Source organism: Triticum aestivum, chromosome 5B, assembly GCF_018294505.1.
Source record: "Triticum aestivum cultivar Chinese Spring chromosome 5B, IWGSC CS RefSeq v2.1, whole genome shotgun sequence".
NCBI lineage: Eukaryota > Viridiplantae > Streptophyta > Magnoliopsida > Poales > Poaceae > Triticum > Triticum aestivum.
Window position 1 is genome coordinate 258,106,892 of NC_057807.1, and position 17,850 is coordinate 258,124,741.

Sequence of the window (17,850 nt, forward strand, 5' to 3'; positions counted from 1 at the left end):
CAAGCAAAGACTCATATCATACAAGACGCTCCAAGCAAAACTCATAATATGTGACAAATAAAAATATAGTTCCAAGTAAAATACCGATGGTTGTTAGAAGAAAGAGGGGATGCCACTCGGGGGCATCCCCAAGCTTAGTTGCTTGCTACTTCTTGGAATATTATCTTGGGTTTCCTTGGGCATCCCCAAGCTTAGCCTTTTGCTAATCCTTATTCCTTCATCCATCGTAAGATCACCCAAAACTTGAAAACTTTAATCACACAAAACTCAACAAAACCTTTGTGAGATCCGTTAGTATAAGAAAGCAAACCACTACTATAAGTACTGTTGCAAACCTATTAATATTTTATTTTTGCATTATATATACTGTATTACAACTTTTTTATGGAAAAAACTCATCAAAGAAAACCACATAATCATCAAAACAAGCACACAACGCAAAGAAAACAGAATCTGCCAAAAACAGAACAATCTGTAGCAATCTGACTATTTCAAGTACTTATGAAACTCCAAAAATTCTGAAAAATTAGGACGACGTGAATTATTTTTTGTTATGCAAAAAGAATCAACTCAAAAGCACTCTTCTGTTAAAAATGAGAAATAATTTCGTGAGTGCAAAAGTTTCTGTTTTTCAGCAAGATCAATTCAATTTTCACCCAAATCATCCCAAAGGCCTTGCTTGGCACAAACACTAATTTAAACCACAAAAAAACATCTAACCAGAGGTATAATTGTGTATTTTATTGAAAACATCAAGAAAACCAAAAATAAAAAAAGATACAAGTTGGGTTGCCCCTAACAAGCACTATCGTTTTACGCCCCTAGCTAGGCACAACGCATAGGATCTAAGTTTTGTCATCCTTAGTTCTTGATCCATTAGATGCCCTCATGATTGATTCATATGGTGGCCTAATTCTTGTTCTAGGGAAGTGTTACATACCCTTCCTTAGTGGAAACTGAAATTTAATATGGCCTTCTTTCATATCAATCACGGCACCAATAGTGCGTAAAAACGGTCTACCAAGTATAATTGGACAAGACGGATTGAAATCAATATCAAGAACAATAAAATCTATGGGCACATAATTCCTATTTGCAAGAATAAGAACATCATTAATTCTTCCCATAGGCTTTTTAATAGTAGAATCCGCCAAGTGCAAATTTGAAGAGCATTCTTCAATATCTGTAAGACCAAGCACATCACATAAAGATTTTGAATTGTAGAAACACTAGCACCCAAGTCACATAAAGCAAAACACTCATAATTTTTAATATTGACTTTGATAGTAGGTTCCCACTCATCATGCAATTTTCTAGCAATTGAAACTTCTAATTCCAACTTTTCTTCAAAAGCTTTCATCATAGCATCAACAATATGTTTAGTAAAAGCTTTATTTTGTTCATAAGCATGGGGTGAATTTATCATGGATTGCAACAAATAAATACAATCAACCAAAGAGCAACTATCATAATTAAAGTCTTTGTAATCCAAAATAGTGCGCACATCACTAGTTAAAGTCTTGACCTCTTCAAACCCACTTTTATCAATTTTTTAACAAGATTTTCACCCTCTGAATCATAGGGACGCCTTCTATTTAAAGTTTACTCTTCTCCAGTCCCTTTTTCATCAATCTTAATTTTACTAAACAAACAATCAATACAAGAAACACCGATCATTTTAAGATCTTCATCACTTTTATGAAAGTAATCACTAGAAAACGCTCTTTCTAAAAAATTCTCTTTTAGCTCTAAGCATAGTGGTTCTTTTCTTACTTTCATCCATAGAAACATAGAGAGATTTAATTGATTCTTCAACTTTAGGCACAAGTTTTTTCATCTTGAGAGTTTCTACATCATGAGAAATTCTATCAATACTTCTAGACATATCATCAACTTTTCCTCTATCGAAGCATTGAAAGCCTTTTGAGTATTGATAAATTCTTTAATATTATTCTCAAGATCAGAGGTATTTCTATTATTATTATAAGAAGGATTACCATAGGAATTACCATAATTATTAGAGGAATTACTAGGAAAAGGCCTAGGATTAAAATTACCTCTATAAGCATTGTTATTGAAATTGTTTCGCGAGATAAAATTCACATCTATGGCATCACTATTTTGCTCAATCAAGGTAAACAAAGGCACATCATTAAAATCAACAGGAGCACCTTTATTAGCAACCAACTTCATAAGAGCATCGACTTTTTCACTCAAAGAATTGATTTCTTCTACCGAATTGATTTTTTTACTAGTAGGAGCTCTTTCGGTATGCCATTGTGAGTAATTTGCCATAATATTGTCTAGCAATTTAGTAGCTTCACCCAAAGTAATTCCATAAAAGTACCCGCCACGGCAGAATCTAAAAGATTACGAGAAACAAAATTCAATCCCGCATAAAAATCTTGTATGATCATCCAAAGATTTAACCCATGAGTTGGGCAATTCCTTAGCATCAATTTCATCCTTTCCCAAGATTGTGCAACATGCTCATGTTCAAGTTGCTTGAAATTCATGATCTGGGTTCTAAGGGAAATAATTTTTGCGGGCGGAAAATACTTAGTAATAAAAGCATCCTTGCACTTGTTCCAAGAACCAAATTTTTGCGCGATCTCGCAAAGAAAACGGGAATAATTTCAACTTCACAACATCATTGTCCACATCTTTTTTCTTTTGCATATCGCATAATTCCACGAATGTGTTAAGATGGGACGCGACATCCTCATTTGGAGTATCGGCAAATTGATCTTTCATAACAAGATTCAAGAAAGCAATATTAATATCAAAAGACTCCACACTAGTGGGGGGAGGAGCAATCAGAGTGCTAATAAAATCATTGTTGTTGGTATTTGAGAAATCACACAACCTGGTGTTCTCTTGAGTCATGATGACTTCACAACAAGATTGCACTCACAAACAGATCTGACAAGAAAACGGTGAACGAAAAAGAGGGAAAATAAAAAGGTAATTTTTTTTGAAGTGGGGGAGAGGAAAACGAGAGGCAAATGGCAAATAATATAAATTGTGAGGAGATGAGATTTATGATTAGGAACATGGTTGATGTTGAAGATCCTCCCCGGCAACAGCGCCAGAAATAGGCAAGTTGTCGGGAGACTATCTTGACGTGATCCTCCCGGAAACGGCACCAGAAATTCCTTTTGATGTCTGCTAGAACTACGTTGGTATTTCCCCAAAGACAAAGGGATGATGTAGTATAGCGACGGTAGGTATTTCCCTCAGTGATGAGACCAAGGTTATCGAACCAGTAGGAGAACCTCCTCACACCACGTAAACATCACCTGCACACAAATAACAAATACTCGCAACCCGGCATGTTAAAGGGGTTGTCAATCCCTTTCAGGTACGATGCCTCAAGATAGGCAAATAACGTGAGATAAAAGTAGTAGATATGATAAATAGATCGCGGAACAAATAAATTGCAGCAAGGTATTTTTGTATTTTTGGTTTAATAGATCTGAAAATAAAAGCGAAGGAAAATAGATTGGAAAGGCAAATATGATGGAAAGAGACCCGGGGGCCGTAGGTTTCACTAGTGGCTTCTCTCGAGAAAAATAGCAAATGGTGGAAAAACAATTACTGTTGGGCAATTGATAGAACTTCAAATAATCATGACGATATTCCAGGCAATGATCATTATATAGGCATCACGTCCAAGATTAGTAGACCGACTCCTGCCTGCATCTACTAGTATTACTCCACACATCGACCGCTATCCAGCATGCATTTAGTGTATTAAGTTCATGGGAAAACGGAGTAATGCAATAAGAATGATGACATGATGTAGACAAGATCTATTTATGTAGAAATGGACCCCATCTTGTTATCCTTAATAGCGACGATACATACGTGTCGTTTCCCTTTCTGTCACTGGGATCAAGCACCGTAAGATCGAACCCACCACAAAGCACCTCTTCCCGTTGCAAGACAAATAGATCAAGTTGGCCAAACAAAACCCAAATATCGGAGAAGAAACACGAGGCTATAAGCAATCATGCGTATAAGAGATCAAAGAAGACTCAAATAACTTTCATGGATAAAAACATAGATCTGATCATAAACTCAATGTTCATCGGATCCCAACAAACACACTGCAAAAAGGCTTACATCATATGGATATCCAAGAGACCATTGTATTGATAATCAAAAGAGAGAGAGGAAGCCATCTAGCTACTAACTACGGACCCGTAGATCTACAAAGAACTACTCACGCATCATCAAAGAGGCACCAATGGAAGTGGTGAACCCCTCCGTGATGGTGTCTAGATTGGATCTGGTGGTTTTGGACTCTGCGGCGGCTGGAATTGTTTTTCATCGACTTCCCTAGGGTTTCTGGAATATTGGGGTATCTATAGAGCAAAGAGGCGGTGCGGGAGGCCAACGTGGAGGGCACAACCCACCGGGGCGCGCCCTGGTTGGTTGTGCTCCCCTCAGAGCTCCCCTCAGGTGTGTTCCTGGCCCACTAGATGTCTTCTGTCCCAAAAATAATCCACAAGAATTTTCACTGCGTTTGGACTCCGTTTGGTATTGGTTTCCTGCGATGTAAAAAACATGTAGAAAACAACAACTGACATTGGGCATTGTGTCAATAGGTTAGTACCAAAAATGATATAAAATGACTATAAAATGATTGTAAAATATCCAAGAATGATAATATAACAACATGGAACAATAAAAAATTATAGATACGTTGGAGACGTATCAACATCCCCAAGCTTAATTCCTGCTCGTCCTTGAGTAGGTAAATGATAAAAACAGAATTTTTGATGTGGAATGCTACCTAACATGTTCATCACATTTCTTTTCTTTATAGCATGGACATTTGGACTTTTATATGATTCAAAGCAATAGTCTAGTTTTGACATGAAGACTTTAATATTCAAGCATACCAGGAAGCAACCATGTCTTTCAAAATATCAACACTAAAGCAAGTTATCTAGCCCATTATTTATTCAAAATACCAAAAAGCAACTCTGTCCAATCATTTATAAAGTCCACCAAAGCTTGAGACTTGATGTCCGTTCTTGGCAGATACTTCAAATTATGAGGCCCCAGCTCAATTGCCCACTTAGCGACCCGGCATGTAGCTTCTCTGTTTTGAATAATATCTCCTAAAGGAGTAGAGCTGACCATAGTAATAGGATGTCCAAGAAAATAATGCTTCAACTTGCGACTTGCCATGAACACCCCAAACACTAGTTTCTGCCAATGTGGATATCGTTGCTTGGACTCAGTCAACTCCTCACTGACATAATAAGCCGGCCGCTGAACTAGGTACTCCTTACCCGACTCCTTGTACTCCACAACATCTGCTACACTGACTGCTTTATTATTAGCCGCCATCTACAGGAGCAAAGGCTCTTTTTTAATGGGAGCAGCAAGGATGGGCGGCTCAGCCAACTGTTTCTTGAGCGCCTCAAATGCCTCATTGGCAACATCACTCAAAACAAAGTGATATGTCTTCTTCAACATCTAATACAAAGGAATTGCCTTCTCTCCCAAGCGGCTTATGAACCGGCTTAGAGCTGCAATTCGACCCACCAGGCGCTGAAGGTCATTGACACACGCCGGCTTAGAAAGCAAAGTAATGGCCTTTATCTTCTCCGGGTTAGCTTCAATGCCCTGTTCTGAGACCAGAAACCCCAGCAGTTTACCTATAGGCATGCCAAGGACACACTTGGCTGGGTTAAGCATCATTTTGTAGACCCGGAGATTGTCAAAAGTTTCTTTCAGACCATCCAGGAGAGTCTCCTTCTTCCTAGACTTGACCACAATATCATCTACATAAGCATGAATATTGCGCCCAATCTGACTATGAAAGCAGTTCTGAACACAACACTGATAAGTCGCCTAGGCACTCTTGAGCCCAAAAGGCATAGAAACATAGCAGAAAGCCCCAAAAGGTGTGATGAAGGACGTCTTCTCTTGGTCTTTAACTGCCATCTTGATCTGATGATAACCAGAATAAGCATCCAGGAAGCATAAGCTCTCACAACCCGCTGTTGCATAAATTATCTGGTCGATACGGGGGAGAGCAAATGGATCAGCTGGACAAGCCTTGTTAAGATATGTGTAATCAACAAACATACACCATGTGCCATTTTTCCTAAGTACAAGCATAGGGTTAGCCAACCACTCATGGTGAAAAACTTCCACGATAAACCCAGCTGCCAAGAGGCGGGCTACCTCTTCTCCAATAGCTTTGTGCCGTTCTTCATTGAAATGACGGAGGAACTGTTTGACCCGCTTAACTTTGGGATCCACATTAAGGTGGTGCTCAGCGAATTCTCTCGGTACACCCGGCATGTTACAAGGTTTCCATGCAAAAATGTCCCGATTCTCACGGATGAATTCGATGAGCGTGCTTTCCTATTTAGGATTCATATTAGCCCCCACAGTGAACTGCTTAGATGAGTCGCCCGGGACAAAATCAACTTGTTTAGTATCATCAGCCAACTTTAATTTCAACAGAGGGTCCTGTTTAGTAGTGGGCTTCTTCAGAGGGGTCATATCAGTTGGGTCAACATTATCTTTAAAAAACATGAGCTCCTCAGTAGCACAAGCTGACTCTGCATAAGCCACATCTCCTTCCTCGCATTCCAAAGCAATTTTCCGATCACCATGGAACACAATTGTCCCCTTTCTCCCTGGCATCTTGAGATGTAAATAGACATAGCAAGGGCGAGCCATGAACTTAGCATAAGCCGGCCGTCCGAACAAGGCATGATACGGACTCTTGATTTTGACCACTTCAAACCACAACGTCTCTACCTTGTAGTCATAGTCATCACCAAAGGCTACTTCGAAGGAAAATTTTCCCATAGGATACGCCGTCTTACCAGGCACCACACCATGGAAGACTGTGGAAGACAGCTTAAGATCCTTGTTACATAAATTCATCTGTCTAAACGTGTCATAATAAAGGATGTTGATACTACTGCCACCATCCATAAGCACCTTAGTGAACTTATAACCGCCCACTTGAGGGGCTACCACCAATGCCAGATGACCCGGATTCTCAAGCGGGGTGGGTGATCCTCCCAACTCCATGTGATCAGATGCTTTGAGCATCATAACTATTGGGGTACTGCAGGCTCAATAGCATTGACCGCACGCTTATGAACCTTCTGATCTCGCTTGCAGAGACTTGTAGTGAAAACATGGTATTGACCTCCATTAAGATGCTTCGGATTACTCTGATACCCTGACTGATTATTTTGCTGTTGGTTACCCTGACCAGACCGTTGATTATGACCACCATGATTACCTTGACCTTGATATCTAGAATTTGAACCACAACCACCAAAACTGGACCCCCGAGAGCCGGAACTTGACCCACCGGGCGGCCCATTGTTATTGCCATGATTCTGATTAAGCTGTAATTCCTAAACTCTCGCATAACCCAACAATCCTTCCAGGCATGAGTGGACGGCTTGTTGAGAAGACCGTGCTTTGGGCACGGGTCATTGAGTGCCGCCTCAAGATTAAAAGGCTTTGCACCAAAAGGCGGCTTACCGTTGGGGCGCTAGTTATTGTACCCAGTGTTGGTGTTAGCTACTAGATCTGACCCGCCATCGGGGTGTCTGCGCTTACCACTGTTACCCTGGTTGTTGCCATTATGTTCCTACCGTATTCTGCTACTGACCCTTACCATTGCCATTCTTCTTGCCCTTGGTGGATTTCTCATCATCAGATCCAGGGTATTTTGTGTTATCAGAATCCGCATACTTAATAAGAGCCGCCATGAGTTCACCCATGTCATTGCAATAACACTTAAGCCGCCCAAGCTTTTGCTTAAGTGGGACAAAGTGACAGTTCTTCTCTAAGACCAGAACCACCTGACCCGCCACAATACTATCCGATGAATGAATAATAGCAGAGACCCGCCAGACCCAATGGTGGGCCGATTCGTCCTCATGCTGCACGCAGTTATCCAGATCAATAATTGTTAGAGGTTGCTTGCACGTTCCTTGATTTTTTTGCTAAAACGCGCCTTCAACTCTGTCCATGAGTTGATAGAATTAGTGGGTAACCCTTTTAACCATGTACGACCAGGCCCATCCAACATCATAATAAAGTATTTGGCACACACAACATAATTGACATCCAACATCTCCATGGCTAACTCATAACCCTCAATCCAAGCCTCAGGAGGGAGATCGGCTGTATAATTGGGCACTTACAAGGACCCTTAAAGTCTTTGGGCAGACGTTCATTATGCAAAGCTGGTACTAAACACGACACACCAACCGTCCTGGAAATTGTCCTGGCTCCCATCAAGGTTGAAGGGGTCACCGGAGGCTGCTGATAAGCCCCCAGTTGAGCCGCCTCCCCTTCTCGGCGGGCTCTGACCTTGTCGACGATCTCTTGAGCATTAGTAAGGGGTGGGTCATCCTGGGGCGGTCGACAATGTCTTTCACTGCTGGAAACCACAGGCGACTCAACATGCCGGCTATAACTATGGCTCGGGATAGGAGTTGAATGCACCCGATCACGGATATATGAATACTTCTCTTGTTGTGCAACTGCTGTTTGCAAGAGCTCAATCGCATTCTGCGCCTCTGCTGCAAAGGGTGTCTCATCAGTAAGGAGGAGCGCATTGAGCCAGGTAGCCGCCGCTAACATGTTATCCACCAGGTTAGAATAATGACCAAGTGGTGTCAAAAGACACTGAGGCGAGGTTTGATCCCTATGGGGCGGGTCTGGCATTCGAGGCTGAGTCGCCACCCCACTCCTTGGCACCTCTGCAGACCGGGTTGTGCCCGGTGGGTTACTTGGTCCTGCCCCGGGCGTGTTAAAAAGATTTCGTGCCTCATACTGCAAAGGCGGGCGGGTTTGGTGTCTCCTTCGAGGAACATCATTGGACGCATTCTGATCCAGACTCAAGCGAAAAGCCTCCGCCCTTATACATTGTGACTCTGCATCCATCTAGGCCCTCAGTGTAGCCATTTGTATGTTCTCAACTACAATATCATCTTGTGCTTTGGTTATCTCATCCCGAACCTAGGCAATCTCTGCATTGCATTCCGCCTGATTCGCCGGAGTAACCTCTGTCGCTAGCAAAGTTGTCAAAGTGTCCAAGAGATCTGACAAAACCTGAGGCGACGACCTCTCTGAGCCGCCAGCACCAGCTGCCACAGCAGTAGTCGAGGCAGATGTCATAGTTGTAGTTGTTGAGGAATTGAGAGCCGGCCCTGTGCCAGCCATGAAGATAACAACCCTGGATGGTGGCTCATATGGGTGCGAAATATTGTTACCATCGGAATAGCCCCCAAGATCGCCGTCTTGAAGTTGGTAAATTGACTCCATCTCTTCGGATGAGGACTCATCACCTGAGTAGATGGCAGTCTCTCCTCCAAATACAGAACCTTCCGCAAGATCCATGCCATGCACGAAACCAAAGAAAACACGCTTCCGACCAGGTTAAATCCTGGCGGGTTGCACGCACCGAGCCGACTCGATGAGGTCGGTGGAGGTGTCCGGCTCAAGCTCAGATTCGCCGATCTTTCCAATGAAGAGATGATTTCCGCCGAAGGGGACCCAGTACCTATACTTGATTGAGCTGGCCTCGGGGCCCCAGCCAGCATCGTTGATGTAGAGCTTGCCGCGGTGACTCTTGGTCATTCTGCCAATGGCGTATCCCTTGATCCCTAGGAAAGAGCCCTTCAAGAACTCGAAACCACCGTGCGCTGGCCCCATGGTGGAGCCAACTGTCGTGGTTTTCTCATGGCATATGCCCTCGTGAAAGGACTTAGGTGTGAGACCATGGCTATGGCGATTAGCTTAAAGGGGTTGAACAGGACGAGAGACATGAGCTTACCCAGGTTCGGCCCCTCATCGACGAGGTAAAAGCCTACTTCCTACTTTAGGTTGTATTGGTTCAGTATCGATTACAAGGGAGCAAAATCGCTTAACCTAGTTGTCGATTGATCGTAACTTATCTTTACCCGCCGTAGGGTCTCGCCTTTATATACACTAGTCGAGGCCCTAGGTTTACAAGAGTCCAGGTTGGTTTACATAACATAACCGACTCTAGTTCTAAACCGCCCTACCTTGTTAGGCAAGTCACCATTGGGCGGCTTACACCGCCGGGTCTCGCGCCATCTTCTGGGCTTGGGCCTCGTCCGGCTCTCCATCTAAGTTGCCCTCCGGGTACCACATATTGGCTTCTTAGGCCTGTCTAAGACCTTCTTCATGAGTCGCCAACAGTGTAACCTAGCCCCTCCTAGGTGGGTCACACAATGGGGTTATATCCCCAACACCGAACGTTTGCTTCCATCTAGAAACGAGAAATAAAACTACGTTGTGGGTATGAAGAGGATAGCTTTGCATGATAACAGAGAACTAAAATCTAAAAATAGGTATTTTATCATAAAGTTAGAATATATCACAATATATTACAAATAGCGAGTGTGGAATTGATGGATCGGTGTGCGGAATTATCCTAGGCAATTGTTAACAAGATCGGTAATCATTATTGCAAATTTTATATGAGGGAGAGGCATAATCTAACATACTTTCTCTACTTGTATCATACGCACTTATGATTGGAACTCTAGCAAGCATCTACAACTACTAAAGATCATTAAGGTAAAACCGAACCATAGCATTAAAGTATCAAGTCCTCTTTGCTCCCATACGCAAACAAACCCCTTACTCGGGTTTAAGCTTCTGTCAATCTAGCAACCCACTATAAACGAATCATGAGCATATTGCAAACCCTACAGCGGGAATCCCTCACGTGTGCCGGCACGGAGGGCGCCATAGGACAACACCGAAATGAAACATACAACTCAAACCAATCTAGATCATCAATCAACCCAAAAGACAAAAGAAATATACTCAAAACATCATAGTATGGAAACACATCATTGGATCATAATATGTGGCACGAAACACCATGTTCAAGTAGGGGATTACAACGGGGTGCGGGAGAGTGGACCGCTTAAAAGAGATGAGGAAGGTGATGAAGATGGTGATGTTGATGAAGACGATCACCGCGGTGATGTTTCTCCCGGCGGCACTCCGACGCCACCGAGAGAGAGGGGGAGAGAGTCTCCCTCTTGTGCTTCCTCCTCCATGGCCTCCAATGATGATGGCACCCTCTGCCAGGGTGCCGGAGAGGGCCTAGATTGATTTTTCGTGGCTATAGAGGCTTGCGGCGGCGGAATTATGATCTAGGGTTCTTTTCGAAGGTTTGGGTATTTATAAGAATTTTTGGCATTGGTGTCACGTCAAAGGGATGCCCGAGGGGCCCACAAGCCCGCACGGCACTGTCGTGGGAAACCACGGCCACCTATGGGACCAGGAGGCCCCTTGCTGGTTCGGCTGGGGGATGTCGCATTGCACAAAGAGCAGACGAGCGTGGGGCAGCATGGCAGAGATCACGTAGGCAATTTTACACAGGTTCAGGCCGCCGTGAGGCATATAACCCTACTCTTGCTTTGGTGGATTGATGGTGGAAAGGTGGTGGCGGAACGTAGTACACTTGCCCTGCAGGGGTTGCCTCAAGGCAGCAGCGACTACGCGCATATGGGGGTGTGAGTTGTCCAACCTTCTAACCTCTTCTATGGTTGCCATGGGCCTCCTTTTATAGATTAAGGGGTTATATGCCTCACCACAATGGCAAAGTAGTCATTATGCACTAATAAGATAGTAAATAGTGCTATCATACCTACTCTGCGGGCTGATAGGGCGCATTAAATGCATCGCTCAATGTCACATTGTTGGTTGCCCGGCAAGGCTTGTCGGGCTATCTTGCCAGCTCCACACTTGCTTGCTTGACATGTCGCAGGACGGGTGTTATCGTGGGTTTTTCCTGTAGAAAGAGGTCGCCATGTGGCGAATGGCTGCCACTTAGTCACTTTGCGGCTTGACACCGCACTGATTGACGATGTGGGTCGTGGCGGAGTGGTTGGTGAGGTGGTTTTGCCTCCGTGCATCCCGGCAGGCCCTGCCGGGACGCCTTGGTCGTCTGCTTCTAAGTGTGGCCTCGCGCCTTGCTGGGCTTGCCTTCCCGGCAAAGGAGGCCCTTCTCTTGATGATATCTTGCTTCTCTGGCTTGATCTTGGTCCCTCTGATCTGCATGTTGGTCCTTCTATGCTCTTGGTTTCTTGTACTCTAACTTGGGTTGGTGCTCCAATCTTGATCCCGTGCCTGTGCGTAGTTAGGGCAACAGACCCGGGGTTTGTTGCACCGATAGAAGCCCCCGGGCCTGCTCCGAACGCGCTGCCGAGTGTCGTCGGGGTAGGGCCTAACAAGTGCACATGCGGGGTTGCTGAAGAGGCTGGCCTCTTGATTCCGGGCCAGTTTCCTATTTCCCCATGCGTCGTATGAAGCCAATAGTGGTGGGGCCGCTCCAGTAATGGCCCGTGAATGACTTTAACGCACGGGGTAGAAACTGCCAATTCACTCTTCCCACCACGCCCTTATCCTCAGCCATGTATGCTGCATGCATCACGCAGGGTAGGCAATGAAGGTGCGTGGCGTGGGAGAGGATCAAGGCGAGGGCCCGGTCATCTTGAATTGGCGGAGGAGGATGATGGCCGCCCATTGAGGGAGTAGCTCCCCTCCTCGTTCCGCCTATAAAAGGAGGGGGTGGAGGAGGGCAGAGCCATACATCCTCACATCCCTTTCCTTCTTTTGTCTTCTTGTGGTTATGCTGAAGAGAAGAGCCTGGTGCCAGCCCCCGGGCTCTTGGTTGGGGCTAATGTTGCCACATGCCAGTGTTGATGCTCGGGGAGTGAGCCTGGTCCTGTGGCGAATCTGTTGGTTCCTTCGAGGCTAGGCCGGGAGGCGGGGCTGGAGATCGTTGGTAACCCCAGCATTGCCCCTCCCGGAAGTCTTAGGGCTGATGTCGACGAGAGGCACACCTTCCTGCCCGCCAAGGTGGGAGCGGTGCGCCTCAAGCCCCTTGGCCGCTCGCCGTCTCTCCAAGGGAAGCGTCGGACTGTAGTCCCGTCTTCCCCTATAATAGTGTTGATGAAGATGAAGCCAGGGGAGAAGGAGAAGGCGGGAGGCAGGCCGTCCAGTAGGAGCACGACTGCATCGACACGTTCGTCTCGTACTGGCGACCTGCTGCCCTTTTGTCTGGCTCTTCCCCCCTTTTCCTGGCACCGTCATCACCATTTCTTCTGGCCGTCGGGAAAAGGCTTGTCCCCTCGGTGCTTCCGCTTCCCCCAGGGGTCTTCTGGCTGGGCCTCGGCATCCTCCTCTACCGGTGCCTGTGCTGGAGCTCCCCGTTTGGTCCTGGAAGCGGTGACCAGGGGGCCGTCGAGGTGCTCCGGACGTCTTCCTCCTTCGCAGCTTTGCCACCCCCGATTACCCGTCTCCTTCTCTTTGTACCACACTACCTGGGATAAGAGGGACATGGAGAGGAGTTTACGGGGCACTTATCTTTCTTCAATCTTAAACTTGTAGGCACTTGCCCAATTTTAATTCAAATAATGTAATATCTCGAATCCATATTTGTGCTTTGTAATGCTTGTAATTGTACCAACATATTAATGAAAAAGATGAACCTTGCCGGGAACTCGTGCATGTGTATGTCCATGCAGAGGTGAGATGCCTCTTTAATGTAAATAAACGAGTTCTCCCCGGCAGGCCACCTTGCCAACACCTTTTTGCTTGCTGGGGAATGAGTCTACCTGGCAAAACAAAGGGACCAGCCCCCCGCCAACTTCCTTTTACCAAAGGCCACTGCGACCATCTTGACCGAAGAAGCATTCGAGTCAGGGATGGGAGCACCTAAGTTCCAAGAGAGTGGCGAGGTTTCCTTATGCACAAGTTATAGCTTACAGAACACTAATGGATAGGAGGTAGGACTTATCTGTTTGGCTTGCCGGGGATCGCAGTGCGGGGCAATCTTCTCAACTCCTTGTCAAAGCCAAGTTCACGACAGGAAACTACAGCTTCATGTAGATGAGAATGAATGCAGAATGCGATCCTATCTATATGCATATGCAAATGCTCATGAAATTCTTATCCAATGATCTTGGAATGCTCATGCATGCATGCAATCTTGGCCGCCCACCCATAGCGCTTAATTATTTTCTCTTGCACAGGGTCATCGCCCTGGCTTTGTACAAGGGGTTACATGCAACTGAGGCAAGGCCTGTACAAAAGGGTGGCTATCGGGCAGGGCCCAATAGCCGCGCCTTACGGGTAGAAGTTGTGGAGATGCTCAATATTCCATGAGTTTTGCAACTGAATGCCATCTCCGGTCTCCAGATAGACTGCACCAGGTCTGGAGACTCGTACTATCCAGTAAGGGCATTCCCACTTTAGTGACAACTTGTGTGTACCCTTGGCAGACTGAACGCGCCTAAGGACAAGGCCACCTTCCTCAAAACATCGGGCGTGAACCCTGTGGCTATGATAGTGACGCAGGGCTTGCTAATAGCGTGCAACATGTGTAGCAACCCGGAGACGGTTCTCCTCGAGTAGCACAGCAGCATCACACCAGTGCTAATCTTGCGCTACTTCTTCATAGGCAAGCACTCGAGGAGACTCGTAAATGAGTTCCGTGGGGATAACTGCTTCTGCCCCGTAGACCAGGGAGAAGGGAGTCTGCCTGGTAGCTTGGTTTGGTGTCATTCTGAGGGACCAGAGAACTACCGACAACTCCTCGATCCACCACCTGCCGTGCTTCTGCAGCGTATCAAAGGTTCTCATCTTGAGTTCGCGCAGCACTTCAGCATTCACCCTCTTAGCTTGTCCATTGCTCTGGGGGTGTGCCACAGAGGCAAATGAGATCTTGCATCCGAGGGCATGAACATATTGCATGAAGGCGCGGCTCATGAACTGGGTGCCGTTGTCGGTAATGATCCTTGCCGGAACTCCAAAATGACACACCAGTTCTTTCAAGAACTTGATAGCTGACCGAGCAGTCACCTTTCTCATGGCAGTCACTTCTGGAAACTTTGTAAACTTGTTGATATCAACAAACAAGAATTCAAAGCCCTCGATTGCTCGGGGGAAGGGGCCGAGGATATCGAGCCCCCAGACTGAAAATGGCCATGATAGAGGGATTGTCTGAAGAGTTTGGGCAGGCAGGTGGGTTTTTTTGGAATGGAACTGGCAGGCTTCACATTTCGTGACTAGCTCGACCGCATATTGGAGGGTTGTGGGACAATAGAATCCTTGCCGGAATGCTTTCCCAACTAATGCCCTTGATGCAATGTGGGAGCCGCACATGCCTTTTTGAATCTCAGCCAACCATTCCTTTCCTTCTTCCTGGCAGACACACTTCAATTTCACACCATTGGTCCTCCTTCTGTACAGAGTGTCATTGACAAACTGATACATATTGGCCCTCCGGGCTACTTTCTCAGCCTCATCTTGGTCGCCAGGAAGCTCTCCGGTTTGAAGGAAGTGGACAATGTGCCTTGCCCAAGTTGGAGCATGGGGCTCGGCAACAAGGACTAGCAGCACATCCTCAGCTGCGTGAGCACATGCCTCGTTCGCGGGGTACATGGGCCCGGCTGGAGGGTGTGGTCTTGCAGGCTGCGAGGAGTTGTTTCTGGTAGGGTCTCTACCGGGAGCGGACAACTCTATCGGGAGAGGCTTACCGGTGTCCAACTTTCTCCTTTTCCGGGCCATTGCTGTTGGGGATACGGAGGGTTGATTGAGATGGAGAACAAAAGTCCCTGGTTCCACAAGAAGCTTCTGCGCAGCACACTTTGACAGATGATCAGCTATGCTGTTTTCCGCACGGGGTACGTGCCCTGTTTGCAATCCATAAAAGTGCTCCTCCAATCTCCTCACTTCCTTGATGTATGCCTCCATAAATGGACTTTGGTAGTCCTTGTTGACTTGTCTCACCACAAGCTGTGAATCTCCTTGAATGATCAACTTCTTAATTCCCAATTCAGCTGCAATCCTGTGCCCGGCAAGGAGCCCTTCATACTCAGTTGTATTGTTGGTTGCTTCTTCCCGGGCAAAATGCATTTGGACGACATAATTCAAGTGCGTGCTCCCTAGAGGGGGCAACAAGAAGCACGACAGCCCCTGCACCTTGTAGGGAAAAAGCACCATCAAATACATAATCCATTCTTGGGGTGATTCCTTGCCGGGAATAACACTCTCTGTCACTTCCTCATCAGGGGTTGGCATCCATTCTGCAATAAACTCTGCCAATGCCCTGCTCTGAATAGCTGATGTGCTCTCGAACTTCAAACCAAAACTGGATAACTCCAAAGCACACTCCACTATTCTGCCAGTAGCCTTAGGGTTTCGGAGTATCCTTTGTAACGGGAAACGAGTGACAACCGTGATCTCATGGGATAGGAAGTAGTGGTGTAGTTTCCTTGAGGCCATAATGAGACCAAAGGTCAACTTTTGCACACCAGAGTACCTCGATCTAGCCCCCTGTAACAGGGAGCTGACGAAGTGCACTGGGTGCTGCACCACTTTCTTCCTTGCCGCGTCCTTGGGGTTGCCCTCATTACCGTTCTCATTGCTGTCCCGATCCTTCTCTAACTCTGCCGGTCTCTCCTCACTCCCTGCCTCATGCACTTGTCCCTGTGTTACCAAAGCTGCACTGACCACTTGATTGGTTGCTGCTAAGTACAATAGCAATAACTCCTGGGGTTTTGGAGCAACCAAGGTAGGCACAGAGGACAAGTAGGCCTTCAACTCTTGCAAAGCTGCATCTGCTTCTGGGGTCCACTTCATAGGTCCTGCCTTCTTCAAAATTTTGAAGAACGGTAGGGCGCGCTTGGTAGATTTGGAGATGAATCTTCTTAGCACGGCAATGCATCCTGTCAGTTGCCGCACATCCTTAACTGTCCTTGGCGCTTGGATCTGCTCGATAGCTTTGCTCTTGTCGGGGTTGGCTTTGATCCCGCGATGGGATACGAAGAACCCAAGCAGCTTGCCGGAGGGAAGAACAAATACACACTTCTTCGGGTTGAGCCTCAAATTGATCTTGCGCAGATCAATAAACGTTTCCTCGAAATCCTGAATAAGGGTGGCTCTATCCTTGGTCTTGACCACAATGTCATCCATATAAGCTTCTATGTTTCAGTGCAGTTGTGGCCCAAAACCAATCTGGACTTCCCTCGCAAAAGTGGACCCGACACTCTTTAATCCGAACGGCATGCGGACAAAGCAGTACGTACCACATGGAGTATGAATGACGTCTTCTCTTCATCATCCTTGGACATGAAGATTTAGTGATACCAGAATATGCATCCAGAAAGGAGAGCAAATCACAACCTGAAGTAGAATCCACGATTTGATCAATACACGACAAGGGAAACGGATCCTTCGGGCAAGCTTTGTTGAGATATGTGAAATCTATGCAAAGCCTCCACTTCCCGTTAGCCTTCCGGACTACCACTAGATTTGCCAACCACGTGGGATGCATCACTCCTCTGACCAAACCAGCTGCCTCAAGTTTCTTGATCACTTCCATAATGGACTGCTGCCTCTCCAAGGCCTGGTTCCGGACTTTATGCTTGATAGGTCAGGCGTGTGGTCATCCATCAAGGTGGTGCTCGATTACCTCCCTAGGAACAACGGGGATATCAGATGGTTGCCAGGCAAACACATCGATATTCGCCCGCAAGAAGGCAACGAGCGCGCTTTCCTATTTGTCATCGAGGGTGGCGCTGATAGTGAAAGTACCATCAATGCCAGCCAGCCTTGCCGGGACATTCTTTACTTGGGGTGCAGTGACCTTGGATTTCTTGCTGTTGGAACACTCCGGCACATCGTCAACGGGTGTTGTGCACTCGGTGGGGGCACGCTTCCCGGACTCCTTGACGGAGGCCCTACAATCCCTCTTCTTTCCTTTGCTTTCCTTGGCGGGAGTTGTTGCGGCCGCTGCCT